The sequence below is a fragment of the Equus asinus genome, chromosome 2 (genome assembly GCF_041296235.1).
Source record: "Equus asinus isolate D_3611 breed Donkey chromosome 2, EquAss-T2T_v2, whole genome shotgun sequence".
In the NCBI taxonomy this organism is placed as follows: domain Eukaryota; kingdom Metazoa; phylum Chordata; class Mammalia; order Perissodactyla; family Equidae; genus Equus; species Equus asinus.
The window spans coordinates 86,679,321-86,695,853 of record NC_091791.1 but is presented as its reverse complement, the minus strand read 5'-3'; the positions used below and the strand labels follow the sequence as shown (position 1 = coordinate 86,695,853).

Sequence of the window (16,533 nt, the reverse complement as noted above, 5' to 3'; positions counted from 1 at the left end):
GTTTCAAGCTCCACCTGACTAGGATCCCATTCTGCTTTCGCCTTCGGGCGGTCCTGCCTCGCTTGGAAACGCTGCTACGTTGCTCCTGGTGGATGAGCTTGCGTTCGTTTTGAGTTTGAGAACGCTGGATGCAAAGACGAGGAGTCTTGATGGCTGAGGCTTTTGGTGTCCCCTCACTCGGGGGCCTCCCTCTCTTCCCGCCTCCCCCCGCCTCCCCACCCACCCCCTCACACCCGACCCCTACCACCCCAGGGCCCCGGCCGGGCCCCGCCCCTCCAGGCCGCATCTGTCAGAGGGAGTTGAAAAGCCTCCTGACAGGACACGTCCTCCCTCAGCAGCCAGCCCTTCCTGGCTCCCTGGCTTCAGCTTTCCGTTCGCGTGGCTCGGGCAGCCTTTCGCATCTTCTTTGCACCTGCCTGTGTTTGCAACAGAGGACCGTGGCCAAGGGATCCAGGAAACCGGGAGGAGAGCTGGCTTCCGGGGAGGCGAATGGGAAGGACAGGGAGGCAGAGAGGGAGCCTTGCCTCAGAGAACGGACTTTGAACCCCCGAAGGGAAAAGTCCTCCAGATAAATCACGTCTTCCCCACCGAATCCAAGAGCCATACTCGCTCGCTGTGGAAAAATGGGGACATCCCGGTCAAAGCAGGACGAGAGAGGACCCAAAGCTCCCTCCTCTCCCCGTTCAGCCATCGTCGTCCTGGGAGGGAGTCTCTTCGCGGTTCGCTTCTCCTGCCGGCCCCGTTTCCCCTCCTGCCAACCCAGCGCCTCTATCGCCTGCTCCTCGCTTCCTCGGGCTGCGGGCTGCGGGCTGCGGGATGGGGGAGGGGGGGGGTGCGGTGCGCGTCGCTCCCTGCCAGCTCGTGCCCGGGGTGGTTCTGACGGGTCCCCGGATCTGATCTCCGAGGAGCACCTTCTGCGGGGAGAAGCGGGACTGCGTCCCTGTCAGTTTCCCGGAGCGCGGGACCGGAGCCTTGCCCCGAAACGCAGGCTCGGGAGACCGAAGTCCTGAGCTGAAACCCAAGGGGCGCCGTCTCCCGCGAGTGACGTGCCCTCCCTGAGCTGCGCTTTCCTCCTCTGGTGCGAGGGGGTCCTGGCGTTCGTGCCTCCTTGCGGGGGCGAGTGCTGGTGAGAACGCAAGCGGGAAATACGGAGCAGACCGCTCAGCACGGAGCGCGGCCTCGGTGGGGGCCCGGGCCTCGGCCGCCGTCCTTCCCCACGAGCCTACTTCTTGCCGCCGAGGCTCATCCAGCACCCAGGGATCGATCGCCTGGCTGCTTCCGGCCAGACACTCTCCTAGGTGCTGGCCACCCAGCAGCCGAGAACGCGGGTGCCAATCTCGGCCTCCGGGGCGTTCGCCTCCTCGCCTCTGGGGCCGCAAGACCAGCGGTGTGCCTACCTACACATGCCGGCCAGAGGTGGCAGAACCTGACGAGGACACGTGCCGTGGAAAATGGAGAGCTTGGCGCCCCGGAGGGCCTCGTCGGACGTCTGTGGATGGCCGTCGCTCTCTTTGCCGAAGCCCGCCCCCTGCCCATCTTCTCTCCGTCCCAGGGTCCCCTTTCCAGTGGGACGCAAGAAGGCCCACAGGGCCCAAACGCTGGAGACGGGGAGCGCACACAGCGCGCCCTGGGTCCCGGGGGGTGCGGCGGGAAAGCCTTGCGGCACAGAACCCTGAAGCCCAGAGGTCTCGAGACAGGGAGAGCCGGGACGTCGGCAGGCACCGACGGGCCTTCGGACGCGACTCTTCCTCCCCGTCATCACACCGTGCTGCTCCTCCCTCCGTCCTGGGCGCGAGCGCGCTCTTGGGAAGACGGAGGCGCCTTCGTCGGTGACCTAGCGGGCGGGAGATCCCGGGCAACGTCCCCAGCGGCACTTGAGCAGAACGGGGACGCTGCGGTCGGTCGTCGGGGAGGGGCTTCTACATGTCTGGTAGATGGAGCTGCTTTCTCGTGCCAAGTTCTCTGGGCCCTGACTTTTCTGCCTGCTCCTTCTATCAACTCAGTAAGGTCGGGGGTGCCCGGCAGAAAGAGGAAAAGAGCCAGAGCGAAGAAGCGGAGAGAAAGGAACACACAAACCCGGACGCACACACACACACAGGCACACAGACACACAGGCGCGCGCGCGCGCACACACACACACACGCCTACACACCCACTCGCACAACACGCACACGCACACGCACACGCAAGCGCAGACAGAGCGCGCCAGCGAGCTCCGGTGCCTGCCTGTGGTTCCTGGGCGATGGCGGGGCAGCGATGCCGGGAGCCCGGGACTCCTGAGAGCCTGTCTGCGCGGCCTAGGGCCCCAGGGGTGATCGCCAGCCCCGGGGCCCCTGCCTCCTGGCCCGGGCCCAGCTCCAGCACCACCGCCCTCCTGGGGGGGAAGCGAGCTCTTGGGCAGAGCCTCTCTGGGTCAGGGTGGGTGTCTGTCTAGGTCCGTGTCTTGGATCCTCTCCGTGTCGCCGTTTCTCTGTTTCTCCGTGTCTCTGTCTCTGTCTCTGTCTCTGGGTCTCTGGGCTGGCGCCAGCAGGAGCTGTCCAGGGTCCCCGCGAGGGGCGGGTTGGGGGCGGGGTGCCGGTCTCCTGGGCGGCGCTGGCGGGGGGAAGTGTGGCCGCCCCGCCTCCCCGCTCCCTCAGGGGCAGCGCGGCGGGCTTCCGCTGACGCCCTCTGGTCGCGCCGGTGGCTCCGCCTGGGTTTGGGCAAGTCGGGGCCCGGCCGGCGCCGCAGAGGTCAGGGCTCCCGCTGGGAGGCCCCTCGGGCCGGAGGGGACTCAGAGGAGCACGGGCCCGGCGGCCCGACGCCCCGACGCCTCGGGCCAAGTGCCCCGCGCCACCCCCCTCCCAGCAGCCGCATCTCCTGCGACCCATCGCCGGATCCGAGCGGCCAGGGCGGCCTGGAGTGTTCCCGGGCCGCGAGGGGAGAGCGCCCAGCCAGGCGCCCCGCCCCCATCCCCGCCCCCACCGCCGCCCCCACCACCCCTCGTTTCCCACCGCCGCCCGCCCCGCCCCGCCTCCTCGCACCCCGGGCTGCTCCAGGCCTCCGCGCCCTGGGAGGGCAGCAGGGCGGGGCAGCGCAGGGTTTGGCTGGCCCGCTGGCCGCGCCCGAGGCGGCCGCGGCGGGAGGCAGCAGCGGGAGGAAGGCGGCAGGCCGGGCGCGGGCGCAGGGGGCGCCGGCGGCGGGTGCGCGTCACAGAGGCCTGGGCGCGCGCGAGCCGCGGGCCGGGCGACGCGGCGCGGCTTCTTAGGGGCGCCGGCGGCAGGCGCCAGCGTCTACGGCCATACCACCCTGAACGCGCCCGATCTCGTCTGATCTCGGAAGCTAAGCAGGGTCGGGCCTGGTTAGTACTTGGATGGGAGACCGCCTGGGAATACCGGGTGCTGTAGGCTTTTGCCTCCCTCGCCTTTTGCCGCCGGCCGGGCGCGGCTCCCTCCGCGCTCCTGCCGCCCCTCCTCCGTCCTGCGGCCTCCGGCCTCCGTCCTCCGCGGACGCCCCCCACCCCTCCAGCCAGCCCGACCCCTCCCCACCCTCCCCCTCCCCTCCCGCCCCCCTCCGCACCGCGGGCCCGCCGGCGCCGCCCATGGGCAGGGCCCAACCCCTCCCCGCCACAGCCCAACCCTTCCAGCTCGCGGCCCCACCCGAACCCAGGGCCAATCGGGGCCAGCCCGGCGGGACCGGGACCGGGACCGGGACCGGGACCGGGACCGGGACCCCGACGCCGCACACGCCGCCGGCCGGCTCCCTCTGGCCTCGGCCTCTTCCCACCCGCTCGGCTCCCGCTCCGGTGACACCCCAGCCCTTCCCTCGGCGCCCCGCCCCCGCCGCCCCAGCCGCCGGGTAGAGTCGTCCTGTCAGGTGGAACGGATTCCACGGCGGTGCCGGGAGGCCCAAACGGGTCCCAAAGCGACCAGCCCCGCCCACCGAGGAAAGGCACCTGGTCAGGCTTTTCCAGACACCGCCCGCTTCTCCAAGGACAGGGCGGACTGGGTTAGAGAGGAGCGTCTCGGGCACCTCACCCAAGACGGGATGGCTTCTGCCTTTGCTGGCGTCTCTGCCGCTGCAGGTCATCTTCTAAAACCTGGTACCCGCTTGCTTGTCCTTGAGAGGCTCATTCACAATCAACACTCCTTTCCCGACCTAAGTTTGTCCCTGTCAGTTTGTCTCGCTTTTCCTTCCAGAAGCCCCCTTCCCGGGGTGGGGGGGAGGGGGGGAGGTGGTGGTGGTGGGGGGGGGTAGGGGGGTGGGTGGGTCTGAGTTTCAAGCTCCACCTGACTAGGATCCCATTCTGCTTTCGCCTTCGGGCGGTCCTGCCTCGCTTGGAAACGCTGCTACGTTGCTCCTGGTGGATGAGCTTGCGTTCGTTTTGAGTTTGAGAACGCTGGATGCAAAGACGAGGAGTCTTGATGGCTGAGGCTTTTGGTGTCCCCTCACTCGGGGGCCTCCCTCTCTTCCCGCCTCCCCCCGCCTCCCCACCCACCCCCTCACACCCGACCCCTACCACCCCAGGGCCCCGGCCGGGCCCCGCCCCTCCAGGCCGCATCTGTCAGAGGGAGTTGAAAAGCCTCCTGACAGGACACGTCCTCCCTCAGCAGCCAGCCCTTCCTGGCTCCCTGGCTTCAGCTTTCCGTTCGCGTGGCTCGGGCAGCCTTTCGCATCTTCTTTGCACCTGCCTGTGTTTGCAACAGAGGACCGTGGCCAAGGGATCCAGGAAACCGGGAGGAGAGCTGGCTTCCGGGGAGGCGAATGGGAAGGACAGGGAGGCAGAGAGGGAGCCTTGCCTCAGAGAACGGACTTTGAACCCCCGAAGGGAAAAGTCCTCCAGATAAATCACGTCTTCCCCACCGAATCCAAGAGCCATACTCGCTCGCTGTGGAAAAATGGGGACATCCCGGTCAAAGCAGGACGAGAGAGGACCCAAAGCTCCCTCCTCTCCCCGTTCAGCCATCGTCGTCCTGGGAGGGAGTCTCTTCGCGGTTCGCTTCTCCTGCCGGCCCCGTTTCCCCTCCTGCCAACCCAGCGCCTCTATCGCCTGCTCCTCGCTTCCTCGGGCTGCGGGCTGCGGGCTGCGGGATGGGGGAGGGGGGGGGTGCGGTGCGCGTCGCTCCCTGCCAGCTCGTGCCCGGGGTGGTTCTGACGGGTCCCCGGATCTGATCTCCGAGGAGCACCTTCTGCGGGGAGAAGCGGGACTGCGTCCCTGTCAGTTTCCCGGAGCGCGGGACCGGAGCCTTGCCCCGAAACGCAGGCTCGGGAGACCGAAGTCCTGAGCTGAAACCCAAGGGGCGCCGTCTCCCGCGAGTGACGTGCCCTCCCTGAGCTGCGCTTTCCTCCTCTGGTGCGAGGGGGTCCTGGCGTTCGTGCCTCCTTGCGGGGGCGAGTGCTGGTGAGAACGCAAGCGGGAAATACGGAGCAGACCGCTCAGCACGGAGCGCGGCCTCGGTGGGGGCCCGGGCCTCGGCCGCCGTCCTTCCCCACGAGCCTACTTCTTGCCGCCGAGGCTCATCCAGCACCCAGGGATCGATCGCCTGGCTGCTTCCGGCCAGACACTCTCCTAGGTGCTGGCCACCCAGCAGCCGAGAACGCGGGTGCCAATCTCGGCCTCCGGGGCGTTCGCCTCCTCGCCTCTGGGGCCGCAAGACCAGCGGTGTGCCTACGCATGCCGGCCAGAGGTGGCAGAACCTGACGAGGACACGTGCCGTGGAAAATGGAGAGCTTGGCGCCCCGGAGGGCCTCGTCGGACGTCTGTGGATGGCCGTCGCTCTCTTTGCCGAAGCCCGCCCCCTGCCCATCTTCTCTCCGTCCCAGGGTCCCCTTTCCAGTGGGACGCAAGAAGGCCCACAGGGCCCAAACGCTGGAGACGGGGAGCGCACACAGCGCGCCCTGGGTCCCGGGGGGTGCGGCGGGAAAGCCTTGCGGCACAGAACCCTGAAGCCCAGAGGTCTCGAGACAGGGAGAGCCGGGACGTCGGCAGGCACCGACGGGCCTTCGGACGCGACTCTTCCTCCCCGTCATCACACCGTGCTGCTCCTCCCTCCGTCCTGGGCGCGAGCGCGCTCTTGGGAAGACGGAGGCGCCTTCGTCGGTGACCTAGCGGGCGGGAGATCCCGGGCAACGTCCCCAGCGGCACTTGAGCAGAACGGGGACGCTGCGGTCGGTCGTCGGGGAGGGGCTTCTACATGTCTGGTAGATGGAGCTGCTTTCTCGTGCCAAGTTCTCTGGGCCCTGACTTTTCTGCCTGCTCCTTCTATCAACTCAGTAAGGTCGGGGGTGCCCGGCAGAAAGAGGAAAAGAGCCAGAGCGAAGAAGCGGAGAGAAAGGAACACACAAACCCGGACGCACACACACACACAGGCACACAGACACACAGGCGCGCGCGCGCGCACACACACACACACGCCTACACACCCACTCGCACAACACGCACACGCACACGCACACGCAAGCGCAGACAGAGCGCGCCAGCGAGCTCCGGTGCCTGCCTGTGGTTCCTGGGCGATGGCGGGGCAGCGATGCCGGGAGCCCGGGACTCCTGAGAGCCTGTCTGCGCGGCCTAGGGCCCCAGGGGTGATCGCCAGCCCCGGGGCCCCTGCCTCCTGGCCCGGGCCCAGCTCCAGCACCACCGCCCTCCTGGGGGGGAAGCGAGCTCTTGGGCAGAGCCTCTCTGGGTCAGGGTGGGTGTCTGTCTAGGTCCGTGTCTTGGATCCTCTCCGTGTCGCCGTTTCTCTGTTTCTCCGTGTCTCTGTCTCTGTCTCTGTCTCTGGGTCTCTGGGCTGGCGCCAGCAGGAGCTGTCCAGGGTCCCCGCGAGGGGCGGGTTGGGGGCGGGGTGCCGGTCTCCTGGGCGGCGCTGGCGGGGGGGAAGTGTGGCCGCCCCGCCTCCCCGCTCCCTCAGGGGCAGCGCGGCGGGCTTCCGCTGACGCCCTCTGGTCGCGGCGGTGGCTCCGCCTGGGTTTGGGCAAGTCGGGGCCCGGCCGGCGCCGCAGAGGTCAGGGCTCCCGCTGGGAGGCCCCTCGGGCCGGAGGGGACTCAGAGGAGCACGGGCCCGGCGGCCCGACGCCCCGACGCCTCGGGCCAAGTGCCCCGCGCCACCCCCCTCCCAGCAGCCGCATCTCCTGCGACCCATCGCCGGATCCGAGCGGCCAGGGCGGCCTGGAGTGTTCCCGGGCCGCGAGGGGAGAGCGCCCAGCCAGGCGCCCCGCCCCCATCCCCGCCCCCACCGCCGCCCCCACCACCCCTCGTTTCCCACCGCCGCCCGCCCCGCCCCGCCTCCTCGCACCCCGGGCTGCTCCAGGCCTCCGCGCCCTGGGAGGGCAGCAGGGCGGGGCAGCGCAGGGTTTGGCTGGCCCGCTGGCCGCGCCCGAGGCGGCCGCGGCGGGAGGCAGCAGCGGGAGGAAGGCGGCAGGCCGGGCGCGGGCGCAGGGGGCGCCGGCGGCGGGTGCGCGTCACAGAGGCCTGGGCGCGCGCGAGCCGCGGGCCGGGCGACGCGGCGCGGCTTCTTAGGGGCGCCGGCGGCAGGCGCCAGCGTCTACGGCCATACCACCCTGAACGCGCCCGATCTCGTCTGATCTCGGAAGCTAAGCAGGGTCGGGCCTGGTTAGTACTTGGATGGGAGACCGCCTGGGAATACCGGGTGCTGTAGGCTTTTGCCTCCCTCGCCTTTTGCCGCCGGCCGGGCGCGGCTCCCTCCGCGCTCCTGCCGCCCCTCCTCCGTCCTGCGGCCTCCGGCCTCCGTCCTCCGCGGACGCCCCCCACCCCTCCAGCCAGCCCGACCCCCCCACCCTCCCCCTCCCCTCCCGCCCCCCTCCGCACCGCGGGCCCGCCGGCGCCGCCCATGGGCAGGGCCCAACCCCTCCCCGCCACAGCCCAACCCTTCCAGCTCGCGGCCCCACCCGAACCCAGGGCCAATCGGGGCCAGCCCGGCGGGACCGGGACCGGGACCGGGACCGGGACCGGGACCGGGACCCCGACGCCGCACACGCCGCCGGCCGGCTCCCTCTGGCCTCGGCCTCTTCCCACCCGCTCGGCTCCCGCTCCGGTGACACCCCAGCCCTTCCCTCGGCGCCCCGCCCCCGCCGCCCCAGCCGCCGGGTAGAGTCGTCCTGTCAGGTGGAACGGATTCCACGGCGGTGCCGGGAGGCCCAAACGGGTCCCAAAGCGACCAGCCCCGCCCACCGAGGAAAGGCACCTGGTCAGGCTTTTCCAGACACCGCCCGCTTCTCCAAGGACAGGGCGGACTGGGTTAGAGAGGAGCGTCTCGGGCACCTCACCCAAGACGGGATGGCTTCTGCCTTTGCTGGCGTCTCTGCCGCTGCAGGTCATCTTCTAAAACCTGGTACCCGCTTGCTTGTCCTTGAGAGGCTCATTCACAATCAACACTCCTTTCCCGACCTAAGTTTGTCCCTGTCAGTTTGTCTCGCTTTTCCTTCCAGAAGCCCCCTTCCCGGGGTGGGGGGGAGGGGGGGAGGTGGTGGTGGTGGGGGGGGGTAGGGGGGTGGGTGGGTCTGAGTTTCAAGCTCCACCTGACTAGGATCCCATTCTGCTTTCGCCTTCGGGCGGTCCTGCCTCGCTTGGAAACGCTGCTACGTTGCTCCTGGTGGATGAGCTTGCGTTCGTTTTGAGTTTGAGAACGCTGGATGCAAAGACGAGGAGTCTTGATGGCTGAGGCTTTTGGTGTCCCCTCACTCGGGGGCCTCCCTCTCTTCCCGCCTCCCCCCGCCTCCCCACCCACCCCCTCACACCCGACCCCTACCACCCCAGGGCCCCGGCCGGGCCCCGCCCCTCCAGGCCGCATCTGTCAGAGGGAGTTGAAAAGCCTCCTGACAGGACACGTCCTCCCTCAGCAGCCAGCCCTTCCTGGCTCCCTGGCTTCAGCTTTCCGTTCGCGTGGCTCGGGCAGCCTTTCGCATCTTCTTTGCACCTGCCTGTGTTTGCAACAGAGGACCGTGGCCAAGGGATCCAGGAAACCGGGAGGAGAGCTGGCTTCCGGGGAGGCGAATGGGAAGGACAGGGAGGCAGAGAGGGAGCCTTGCCTCAGAGAACGGACTTTGAACCCCCGAAGGGAAAAGTCCTCCAGATAAATCACGTCTTCCCCACCGAATCCAAGAGCCATACTCGCTCGCTGTGGAAAAATGGGGACATCCCGGTCAAAGCAGGACGAGAGAGGACCCAAAGCTCCCTCCTCTCCCCGTTCAGCCATCGTCGTCCTGGGAGGGAGTCTCTTCGCGGTTCGCTTCTCCTGCCGGCCCCGTTTCCCCTCCTGCCAACCCAGCGCCTCTATCGCCTGCTCCTCGCTTCCTCGGGCTGCGGGCTGCGGGCTGCGGGATGGGGGAGGGGGGGGGGTGCGGTGCGCGTCGCTCCCTGCCAGCTCGTGCCCGGGGTGGTTCTGACGGGTCCCCGGATCTGATCTCCGAGGAGCACCTTCTGCGGGGAGAAGCGGGACTGCGTCCCTGTCAGTTTCCCGGAGCGCGGGACCGGAGCCTTGCCCCGAAACGCAGGCTCGGGAGACCGAAGTCCTGAGCTGAAACCCAAGGGGCGCCGTCTCCCGCGAGTGACGTGCCCTCCCTGAGCTGCGCTTTCCTCCTCTGGTGCGAGGGGGTCCTGGCGTTCGTGCCTCCTTGCGGGGGCGAGTGCTGGTGAGAACGCAAGCGGGAAATACGGAGCAGACCGCTCAGCACGGAGCGCGGCCTCGGTGGGGGCCCGGGCCTCGGCCGCCGTCCTTCCCCACGAGCCTACTTCTTGCCGCCGAGGCTCATCCAGCACCCAGGGATCGATCGCCTGGCTGCTTCCGGCCAGACACTCTCCTAGGTGCTGGCCACCCAGCAGCCGAGAACGCGGGTGCCAATCTCGGCCTCCGGGGCGTTCGCCTCCTCGCCTCTGGGGCCGCAAGACCAGCGGTGTGCCTACCTACACATGCCGGCCAGAGGTGGCAGAACCTGACGAGGACACGTGCCGTGGAAAATGGAGAGCTTGGCGCCCCGGAGGGCCTCGTCGGACGTCTGTGGATGGCCGTCGCTCTCTTTGCCGAAGCCCGCCCCCTGCCCATCTTCTCTCCGTCCCAGGGTCCCCTTTCCAGTGGGACGCAAGAAGGCCCACAGGGCCCAAACGCTGGAGACGGGCAGCGCACACAGCGCGCCCTGGGTCCCGGGGGGTGCGGCGGGAAAGCCTTGCGGCACAGAACCCTGAAGCCCAGAGGTCTCGAGACAGGGAGAGCCGGGACGTCGGCAGGCACCGACGGGCCTTCGGACGCGACTCTTCCTCCCCGTCATCACACCGTGCTGCTCCTCCCTCCGTCCTGGGCGCGAGCGCGCTCTTGGGAAGACGGAGGCGCCTTCGTCGGTGACCTAGCGGGCGGGAGATCCCGGGCAACGTCCCCAGCGGCACTTGAGCAGAACGGGGACGCTGCGGTCGGTCGTCGGGGAGGGGCTTCTACATGTCTGGTAGATGGAGCTGCTTTCTCGTGCCAAGTTCTCTGGGCCCTGACTTTTCTGCCTGCTCCTTCTATCAACTCAGTAAGGTCGGGGGTGCCCGGCAGAAAGAGGAAAAGAGCCAGAGCGAAGAAGCGGAGAGAAAGGAACACACAAACCCGGACGCACACACACACACAGGCACACAGACACACAGGCGCGCGCGCGCGCACACACACACACACACACGCCTACACACCCACTCGCACAACACGCACACGTACACGCACACGCAAGTGCAGACAGAGCGCGCCAGCGAGCTCCGGTGCCTGCCTGTGGTTCCTGGGCGATGGCGGGGCAGCGATGCCGGGAGCCCGGGACTCCTGAGAGCCTGTCTGCGCGGCCTAGGGCCCCAGGGGTGATCGCCAGCCCCGGGGCCCCTGCCTCCTGGCCCGGGCCCAGCTCCAGCACCACCGCCCTCCTGGGGGGGAAGCGAGCTCTTGGGCAGAGCCTCTCTGGGTCAGGGTGGGTGTCTGTCTAGGTCCGTGTCTTGGATCCTCTCCGTGTCGCCGTTGCTCTGTTTCTCCGTGTCTCTGTCTCTGTCTCTGTCTCTGGGTCTCTGGGCTGGCGCCAGCAGGAGCTGTCCAGGGTCCCCGCGAGGGGCGGGTTGGGGGCGGGGTGCCGGTCTCCTGGGCGGCGCTGGCGGGGGGAAGGGTGGCCGCCCCGCCTCCCCGCTCCCTCAGGGGCAGCGCGGCGGGCTTCCGCTGACGCCCTCTGGTCGCGCCGGTGGCTCCGCCTGGGTTTGGGCAAGTCGGGGCCCGGCCGGCGCCGCAGAGGTCAGGGCTCCCGCTGGGAGGCCCCTCGGGCCGGAGGGGACTCAGAGGAGCACGGGCCCGGCGGCCCGACGCCCCGACGCCTCGGGCCAAGTGCCCCGCGCCACCCCCCTCCCAGCAGCCGCATCTCCTGCGACCCATCGCCGGATCCGAGCGGCCAGGGCGGCCTGGAGTGTTCCCGGGCCGCGAGGGGAGAGCGCCCAGCCAGGCGCCCCGCCCCCATCCCCGCCCCCACCGCCGCCCCCACCACCCCTCGTTTCCCACCGCCGCCCGCCCCGCCCCGCCTCCTCGCACCCCGGGCTGCTCCAGGCCTCCGCGCCCTGGGAGGGCAGCAGGGCGGGGCAGCGCAGGGTTTGGCTGGCCCGCTGGCCGCGCCCGAGGCGGCCGCGGCGGGAGGCAGCAGCGGGAGGAAGGCGGCAGGCCGGGCGCGGGCGCAGGGGGCGCCGGCGGCGGGTGCGCGTCACAGAGGCCTGGGCGCGCGCGAGCCGCGGGCCGGGCGACGCGGCGCGGCTTCTTAGGGGCGCCGGCGGCAGGCGCCAGCGTCTACGGCCATACCACCCTGAACGCGCCCGATCTCGTCTGATCTCGGAAGCTAAGCAGGGTCGGGCCTGGTTAGTACTTGGATGGGAGACCGCCTGGGAATACCGGGTGCTGTAGGCTTTTGCCTCCCTCGCCTTTTGCCGCCGGCCGGGCGCGGCTCCCTCCGCGCTCCTGCCGCCCCTCCTCCGTCCTGCGGCCTCCGGCCTCCGTCCTCCGCGGACGCCCCCCACCCCTCCAGCCAGCCCGACCCCCCCCACCCTCCCCCTCCCCTCCCGCCCCCCTCCGCACCGCGGGCCCGCCGGCGCCGCCCATGGGCAGGGCCCAACCCCTCCCCGCCACAGCCCAACCCTTCCAGCTCGCGGCCCCACCCGAACCCAGGGCCAATCGGGGCCAGCCCGGCGGGACCGGGACCGGGACCGGGACCGGGACCGGGACCGGGACCCCGACGCCGCACACGCCGCCGGCCGGCTCCCTCTGGCCTCGGCCTCTTCCCACCCGCTCGGCTCCCGCTCCGGTGACACCCCAGCCCTTCCCTCGGCGCCCCGCCCCCGCCGCCCCAGCCGCCGGGTAGAGTCGTCCTGTCAGGTGGAACGGATTCCACGGCGGTGCCGGGAGGCCCAAACGGGTCCCAAAGCGACCAGCCCCGCCCACCGAGGAAAGGCACCTGGTCAGGCTTTTCCAGACACCGCCCGCTTCTCCAAGGACAGGGCGGACTGGGTTAGAGAGGAGCGTCTCGGGCACCTCACCCAAGACGGGATGGCTTCTGCCTTTGCTGGCGTCTCTGCCGCTGCAGGTCATCTTCTAAAACCTGGTACCCGCTTGCTTGTCCTTGAGAGGCTCATTCACAATCAACACTCCTTTCCCGACCTAAGTTTGTCCCTGTCAGTTTGTCTCGCTTTTCCTTCCAGAAGCCCCCTTCCCGGGGTGGGGGGGAGGGGGGGAGGTGGTGGTGGTGGGGGGGGGTAGGGGGGTGGGTGGGTCTGAGTTTCAAGCTCCACCTGACTAGGATCCCATTCTGCTTTCGCCTTCGGGCGGTCCTGCCTCGCTTGGAAACGCTGCTACGTTGCTCCTGGTGGATGAGCTTGCGTTCGTTTTGAGTTTGAGAACGCTGGATGCAAAGACGAGGAGTCTTGATGGCTGAGGCTTTTGGTGTCCCCTCACTCGGGGGCCTCCCTCTCTTCCCGCCTCCCCCCGCCTCCCCACCCACCCCCTCACACCCGACCCCTACCACCCCAGGGCCCCGGCCGGGCCCCGCCCCTCCAGGCCGCATCTGTCAGAGGGAGTTGAAAAGCCTCCTGACAGGACACGTCCTCCCTCAGCAGCCAGCCCTTCCTGGCTCCCTGGCTTCAGCTTTCCGTTCGCGTGGCTCGGGCAGCCTTTCGCATCTTCTTTGCACCTGCCTGTGTTTGCAACAGAGGACCGTGGCCAAGGGATCCAGGAAACCGGGAGGAGAGCTGGCTTCCGGGGAGGCGAATGGGAAGGACAGGGAGGCAGAGAGGGAGCCTTGCCTCAGAGAACGGACTTTGAACCCCCGAAGGGAAAAGTCCTCCAGATAAATCACGTCTTCCCCACCGAATCCAAGAGCCATACTCGCTCGCTGTGGAAAAATGGGGACATCCCGGTCAAAGCAGGACGAGAGAGGACCCAAAGCTCCCTCCTCTCCCCGTTCAGCCATCGTCGTCCTGGGAGGGAGTCTCTTCGCGGTTCGCTTCTCCTGCCGGCCCCGTTTCCCCTCCTGCCAACCCAGCGCCTCTATCGCCTGCTCCTCGCTTCCTCGGGCTGCGGGCTGCGGGCTGCGGGATGGGGGAGGGGGGGGGGTGCGGTGCGCGTCGCTCCCTGCCAGCTCGTGCCCGGGGTGGTTCTGACGGGTCCCCGGATCTGATCTCCGAGGAGCACCTTCTGCGGGGAGAAGCGGGACTGCGTCCCTGTCAGTTTCCCGGAGCGCGGGACCGGAGCCTTGCCCCGAAACGCAGGCTCGGGAGACCGAAGTCCTGAGCTGAAACCCAAGGGGCGCCGTCTCCCGCGAGTGACGTGCCCTCCCTGAGCTGCGCTTTCCTCCTCTGGTGCGAGGGGGTCCTGGCGTTCGTGCCTCCTTGCGGGGGCGAGTGCTGGTGAGAACGCAAGCGGGAAATACGGAGCAGACCGCTCAGCACGGAGCGCGGCCTCGGTGGGGGCCCGGGCCTCGGCCGCCGTCCTTCCCCACGAGCCTACTTCTTGCCGCCGAGGCTCATCCAGCACCCAGGGATCGATCGCCTGGCTGCTTCCGGCCAGACACTCTCCTAGGTGCTGGCCACCCAGCAGCCGAGAACGCGGGTGCCAATCTCGGCCTCCGGGGCGTTCGCCTCCTCGCCTCTGGGGCCGCAAGACCAGCGGTGTGCCTACCTACACATGCCGGCCAGAGGTGGCAGAACCTGACGAGGACACGTGCCGTGGAAAATGGAGAGCTTGGCGCCCCGGAGGGCCTCGTCGGACGTCTGTGGATGGCCGTCGCTCTCTTTGCCGAAGCCCGCCCCCTGCCCATCTTCTCTCCGTCCCAGGGTCCCCTTTCCAGTGGGACGCAAGAAGGCCCACAGGGCCCAAACGCTGGAGACGGGCAGCGCACACAGCGCGCCCTGGGTCCCGGGGGGTGCGGCGGGAAAGCCTTGCGGCACAGAACCCTGAAGCCCAGAGGTCTCGAGACAGGGAGAGCCGGGACGTCGGCAGGCACCGACGGGCCTTCGGACGCGACTCTTCCTCCCCGTCATCACACCGTGCTGCTCCTCCCTCCGTCCTGGGCGCGAGCGCGCTCTTGGGAAGACGGAGGCGCCTTCGTCGGTGACCTAGCGGGCGGGAGATCCCGGGCAACGTCCCCAGCGGCACTTGAGCAGAACGGGGACGCTGCGGTCGGTCGTCGGGGAGGGGCTTCTACATGTCTGGTAGATGGAGCTGCTTTCTCGTGCCAAGTTCTCTGGGCCCTGACTTTTCTGCCTGCTCCTTCTATCAACTCAGTAAGGTCGGGGGTGCCCGGCAGAAAGAGGAAAAGAGCCAGAGCGAAGAAGCGGAGAGAAAGGAACACACAAACCCGGACGCACACACACACACAGGCACACAGACACACAGGCGCGCGCGCGCGCACACACACACACACACGCCTACACACCCACTCGCACAACACGCACACGCACACGCACACGCAAGCGCAGACAGAGCGCGCCAGCGAGCTCCGGTGCCTGCCTGTGGTTCCTGGGCGATGGCGGGGCAGCGATGCCGGGAGCCCGGGACTCCTGAGAGCCTGTCTGCGCGGCCTAGGGCCCCAGGGGTGATCGCCAGCCCCGGGGCCCCTGCCTCCTGGCCCGGGCCCAGCTCCAGCACCACCGCCCTCCTGGGGGGGAAGCGAGCTCTTGGGCAGAGCCTCTCTGGGTCAGGGTGGGTGTCTGTCTAGGTCCGTGTCTTGGATCCTCTCCGTGTCGCCGTTTCTCTGTTTCTCCGTGTCTCTGTCTCTGTCTCTGTCTCTGGGTCTCTGGGCTGGCGCCAGCAGGAGCTGTCCAGGGTCCCCGCGAGGGGCGGGTTGGGGGCGGGGTGCCGGTCTCCTGGGCGGCGCTGGCGGGGGGAAGGGTGGCCGCCCCGCCTCCCCGCTCCCTCAGGGGCAGCGCGGCGGGCTTCCGCTGACGCCCTCTGGTCGCGCCGGTGGCTCCGCCTGGGTTTGGGCAAGTCGGGGCCCGGCCGGCGCCGCAGAGGTCAGGGCTCCCGCTGGGAGGCCCCTCGGGCCGGAGGGGACTCAGAGGAGCACGGGCCCGGCGGCCCGACGCCCCGACGCCTCGGGCCAAGTGCCCCGCGCCACCCCCCTCCCAGCAGCCGCATCTCCTGCGACCCATCGCCGGATCCGAGCGGCCAGGGCGGCCTGGAGTGTTCCCGGGCCGCGAGGGGAGAGCGCCCAGCCAGGCGCCCCGCCCCCATCCCCGCCCCCACCGCCGCCCCCACCACCCCTCGTTTCCCACCGCCGCCCGCCCCGCCCCGCCTCCTCGCACCCCGGGCTGCTCCAGGCCTCCGCGCCCTGGGAGGGCAGCAGGGCGGGGCAGCGCAGGGTTTGGCTGGCCCGCTGGCCGCGCCCGAGGCGGCCGCGGCGGGAGGCAGCAGCGGGAGGAAGGCGGCAGGCCGGGCGCGGGCGCAGGGGGCGCCGGCGGCGGGTGCGCGTCACAGAGGCCTGGGCGCGCGCGAGCCGCGGGCCGGGCGACGCGGCGCGGCTTCTTAGGGGCGCCGGCGGCAGGCGCCAGCGTCTACGGCCATACCACCCTGAACGCGCCCGATCTCGTCTGATCTCGGAAGCTAAGCAGGGTCGGGCCTGGTTAGTACTTGGATGGGAGACCGCCTGGGAATACCGGGTGCTGTAGGCTTTTGCCTCCCTCGCCTTTTGCCGCCGGCCGGGCGCGGCTCCCTCCGCGCTCCTGCCGCCCCTCCTCCGTCCTGCGGCCTCCGGCCTCCGTCCTCCGCGGACGCCCCCCACCCCTCCAGCCAGCCCGACCCCCCCCACCCTCCCCCTCCCCTCCCGCCCCCCTCCGCACCGCGGGCCCGCCGGCGCCGCCCATGGGCAGGGCCCAACCCCTCCCCGCCACAGCCCAACCCTTCCAGCTCGCGGCCCCACCCGAACCCAGGGCCAATCGGGGCCAGCCCGGCGGGACCGGGACCGGGACCGGGACCGGGACCGGGACCGGGACCCCGACGCCGCACACGCCGCCGGCCGGCTCCCTCTGGCCTCGGCCTCTTCCCACCCGCTCGGCTCCCGCTC

General features: G+C 70.0%; 4 non-coding genes across 4 annotated transcripts; all 4 read left to right on the top strand.

Annotated features, from left to right (window-relative positions):
• The first annotated feature begins 3,267 nt into the window (after positions 1–3,267).
• LOC139044637 (5S ribosomal RNA) lies at positions 3,268–3,386 on the top strand. The gene has a single exon (XR_011501705.1). It is a non-coding gene; the product is annotated as a 5S ribosomal RNA (ribosomal RNA).
• Positions 3,387–7,515: 4,129 nt separating this feature from the next.
• Positions 7,516–7,634, top strand: LOC139044636 (5S ribosomal RNA). The gene has a single exon (XR_011501703.1). It is a non-coding gene; the product is annotated as a 5S ribosomal RNA (ribosomal RNA).
• Positions 7,635–11,769: 4,135 nt separating this feature from the next.
• LOC139044634 (5S ribosomal RNA) lies at positions 11,770–11,888 on the top strand. The gene has a single exon (XR_011501701.1). It is a non-coding gene; the product is annotated as a 5S ribosomal RNA (ribosomal RNA).
• A 4,134-nt stretch (positions 11,889–16,022) lies between these two features.
• On the top strand, positions 16,023–16,141 carry LOC139044633 (5S ribosomal RNA). Its single transcript, XR_011501700.1, has one exon. It is a non-coding gene; the product is annotated as a 5S ribosomal RNA (ribosomal RNA).
• The last annotated feature ends 392 nt before the right edge of the window (positions 16,142–16,533 follow it).